Source organism: Portunus trituberculatus, chromosome 12, assembly GCF_017591435.1.
Source record: "Portunus trituberculatus isolate SZX2019 chromosome 12, ASM1759143v1, whole genome shotgun sequence".
Lineage (NCBI taxonomy): Eukaryota > Metazoa > Arthropoda > Malacostraca > Decapoda > Portunidae > Portunus > Portunus trituberculatus.
In genome coordinates this window covers 1,418,039-1,422,537 of record NC_059266.1, presented here as the reverse complement: position 1 = coordinate 1,422,537, position 4,499 = coordinate 1,418,039, and the positions used below count along the sequence as shown (strand labels likewise).

The window sequence follows — 4,499 nt, the reverse complement described above, 5'->3', positions numbered from 1 at the left end:
AAAAATGACACTGAACTGATGTAAGACGACATTTCCTGGTTGTTGTCATGGTAACGAGGTAGTGGTGGTGGTGGTGGTGGTGGTGGTGGTGGTGGTCGTGGTAGTGGTGAAGTAACATTAATGACACTTGATAAGGAAGGAAAGAAAGGAGAGAAAGGACAGGAAGGACGTGGAAAAAAAAGAGACGGGACAGAGAAGAGGAGGAGGAAATGAGGAAGGATTGAAAGAAGGAAGGAAGGAAGATAGAAATGGAACAAGGAATGGAAGGAAGGGAGGAAGAAGGAAAAGTGGACAAAGGGAGGAAAAAAGAAGAGGAAGAGGAGGAAGGATAATACGAGGGAGGGAAAGGAGGAAAGAAGAAATTATATGAAAAAAAGTTGATAAAAATGGAGAAAGAGAGAAGGAAAGGAATGAAGGAAGGGAAAACTAATTGGGGAAAAATGAGGAGCCAGAAAAATAAAGTGGATGGTTGAATAAACGATAACTTAGAGAAGGAAAGTAACGAAGCAAGGAGTGAAGGAGGGAGGAAGAGAAAAAAAAAAGGAAAAAAAAAAACTAGAACAACTGAATTACTTATTGAAATGGAAGGAAGAATGACAAAAAAAAATGCGAATAATGATGAAAAACTGAAGGAAAAATGCTTAGATGAATGAATGACAAGAATGAAAAATGGTAATTACAGAACCAGCTGACTGACAGAATGGTGACTGAATGACTCAATTGATGACTGAATGAAAGAATGACTGAGGGAGTGAATGAAACGTATTATTATTGTATCAGTGACTCAGAGATACAACACGCTCACTCACACACTCACACACACACACACACACACACACACACACACACACGCCTAAATTCTTCGCTGATTTTCACAATTGATCGTCATTTTAAGAGTCTCCTCCCATCCCTCTCTCTCTCTCTCTCTCTCTCTGATATGCTGACTAGTTATCTCTCTCTGTCTAATTGTCCATCATCTCTTATTTTTTAACTTGCTTTTTCTTATATCTGTCTATATGTCTGTCTTTCTGCCTGTGTTTATGTCAGACTGCTGCTGCTGCTGCTGTGTGTGTGTGTGTGTGTGTGTGTGTGTGTGTGTGTGTGTGTGTGTATATATATGTGTCGCCATCTGTATCCTTTGTTGAGTCTCCACTTCTACTATCAGTCCGTCTGTCTTTACCTTTATCTACGCATTCAGTCAATCTTTCATAACACCAAACAACGCGTGTTTCGCCACACCTACACACTCTCAGGAACACAGGGGTGGTGCAATGGTCCATCAGGGATACACGTGCCTCTCTCTCTCTCTCTCTCTCTCTCTCTCTCTCTCTCTCTCTCTCTCCAACACACCATATGCCCATCAATCCATAAATCTGCTTACTCTTCTCTATTGCACGAATGACACGATTAATTAATGAATATCGAGGCCATTGCAGTCATTTGTCACTCTTTGGGTACACGATTTCACTTTTTTTTTTTTTTATCTACTTTTTAGTTCCCCGTTACTTCTTGTCTTTTCATTCCTAATCTTGAGGATCTTCTTTGTATCATTCTTCTTATACCACCATCAGATTCCGAGCCATATTCAGAAACGCTTTGTTCTCTCACCATCACTACTTTCCAAAGGCTCAAGTTGAAGGTCTCGTGTTTTCAAAGGTATTTTTATGGTTCTGGTGATAGATTGGTAAGGTTTCTATCTTATTAAAAGAAGAAACTGTCTTGAAAATCTTGGTAGTTGTCTCTGTGGCCTTGGGAATTTGTCGTAATGAGAGAGCAAGGGCGCCTCTCTTATCCTTGTCCTCTCCTCATTACTAACCACAAGGGTCTTGTTATCTCCCACAGGATACTTTGATAACTTCATCAGATCCTTTATCATTCTTGTCATATCTCCACTACAAACCTTTGTTTTATCTTGTAGAACATTTCACCATTTCCATTAGATTTCTTATTTTTGCATTCTGATTACTAAATCTTCCTTGTGTTACCTATGCTTTGTCTCTGATGCGATATCAATGTCTCTAAACACCACTGCCTCAAAGTGAAATGTTTAGAGGAAGACAATTGATTTATAAAACTAATCTCTGGTTTTATTTTCTGTCTGTAAAACCATCTCACAATTCATCTAAGAAGCAGCATTCATTTAAGCACATTTGGCCAAATATTTAAAAGATATTTGCCCAGACCCGGGATCGAACCGGGGACCTTTAGATCTTCAGTCTAACGCTCTCCCAACTGAGCTATCTAGGCACACACGACTCATTGCCTGAAATTATTTTGATGACTCAATTATCATAGCATATTCTCTTTGCACTTCAGGTTTTTCCTACTTAATTTCGTTGATCCTGTAAAAATTCATTAGTCACGCTCTGCCAGGAGACTGTCACGGATCAGAGAGCTCAACATTGAGGGAAGACACAGAACACAGTCACGGTGTTAGTGAGTGTATCGGAATCCTCTGCTTGTGACTGATTCCACTGCACACCTGCCACCTGCCACCTGTCACCCGCCACCCACTGATGATCTATGTAGTCAGTCACCTTTACGTTCATGATCACTTCTTTGTTTCAATAACAATAACATAAAAAAAAAAAAGGGGAAAATTGCCCAATATTCACTCGTCAAAGGCAAAACTGAGAGTGATAAATGAAAAAAAAAATAATGAAGATAGAATGAAACAAAATAAATATGAATGAATATGATGAATGAATGAACAAATAAATTAATAATGAAATAGTGAAAGAGTTTATCTATCCTAATAAATAATGACTGAGGAAGAAAAATCAAGAGGGAAAGAAGAACGAAAGAATGGAAGACAAGGAGGACGAGAGAGAGAGAGAGAGAGAGAGAGAGAGAGAGAGAGAGAGAGAGAGAGAGAGAGAGAGAGAGAGAGAGAGAATAATGGAGATGACAAACAAATGCAAGCACCAACAGACCACATCTGAAAAAAAAAAAAAAAACGATTTCACTATTCCCCGCAAAACCTACTGGTAAGAGACGAGGATAGAACAGCAGAAGGCTCCCCACCACCCATCGCTCCTGCAACAGACGCTCACCTGGAAGAAGAACCATACAACAAATGAGTAAAATGAATAAAAGAGAATTATATTAAAAGAGAGTAATTTATAAAAGGATGATCTCTGCCTATACTATCAAGGAGGGCTTAAAAGTGAGAATAACAATGAATAACAAAGAAATGATGTGAGAAAGAGTTAGTTTTATAAGTGTGATCTCTTGCTACTGTTTTCAAGAAGAGTTTAGATTCTTATTTTCTTTTTCTTTCTATTTACCTTATCAGAGCTAACACTTAAGAATAATAATGTATAACAAGGAAGTTATTAAGTAAAGAGTAAGTTTTAAAAGTATGATCTGTATATTATTTTCAAGATGGGTCTAAAAGTTTGTATCATTGTTTCCTTTGCTTTTCATTGCTTCATCAGAGTAACACTTCAGAATAATAACGAATAAAAAGGAAATTATGTTGGAAAAGAGTGAGTTTTAAAAGTATGATCTTTGTCTATACTATTCATCAAGGTGGGTTTAAAAATTAGATTGATTTTTTTTTTTCGTTTTTCTTTCCTTCCACTTCATCAGACTAACACTTCAGAGTATTAATGAACAACAAAGAAATTATGTGACAAAGAGTGAGTTTTAAAAGTATGATCTCTGCCTACTAATTTTCAAGGAGGGGTTGAAAATTAAATTCATTATTACTTCCCCTTACTTCACCATACTAACGTTTTACAAAGAGTGTGGTAATACAACGTTCTACAAGAGATACAGTATTGTGTATGGATGTCAAGAGAGTAATACGATCTCAGTAAGAATTATAGTATACTTCTGCACTCACTCACAAGGCGATTAGAATTTTCCTAGTCTTAAATCCACTGAAACGTTTGAAATTCATAACCTATCATATTTCCCAAGACTATTAACAGATTTGGACTTCATCCCTTCAGTACCAAGACACATTTTCATATTCCTTCTTCAAACTACTTGGTGATTTTATACAGCTTTAGAAACTTATATGGGGACAAAAATAGTGAAAACTCTGGCTGTTAATCTTCTGACCTCCATAAACCCTTCTTAATGTAAATAAAATCGTCTAATCATACCCAAAACTCATGACAAAAAATGCTTCCCAGAACTAAAGGGATTAAGACCAAGGAAACACGCAAAACCACAGTGGAAGTAAAGCAAGTTACTCAAACAAACCATAATTTCTAAACCTGATGTAGCTACTCGTATTTCAAGGACAGCACCAGTTTAATAAAGCCTTTGTTTAGTGAAGTCAGTGATCCATACCAGACATTATACAACGCTCACTCACTCAACACTGAATTCCAAACTCTGTGGTGGCGCTAGTGGTGATGGTGGTGGAAGAGGAGGAGGAGTGCATATGATATCCAAGGATACAGTGGATCAGGTAGTAATGAAGAGAAGGGCTGTTGCTTATAATGAGGCTCGTTAACTTAGTATTCAGCACAGCTCCAGGGGGCAAA

General features: G+C 37.6%; 1 non-coding gene across 1 annotated transcript; it reads right to left on the bottom strand.

The window, feature by feature from the left end:
* Positions 1-2,174: 2,174 nt before the first annotated feature.
* Trnaf-gaa lies at positions 2,175-2,247 on the bottom strand. Its single transcript has one exon. It is a non-coding gene; the product is annotated as a tRNA-Phe (tRNA).
* Positions 2,248-4,499: the final 2,252 nt, after the last annotated feature.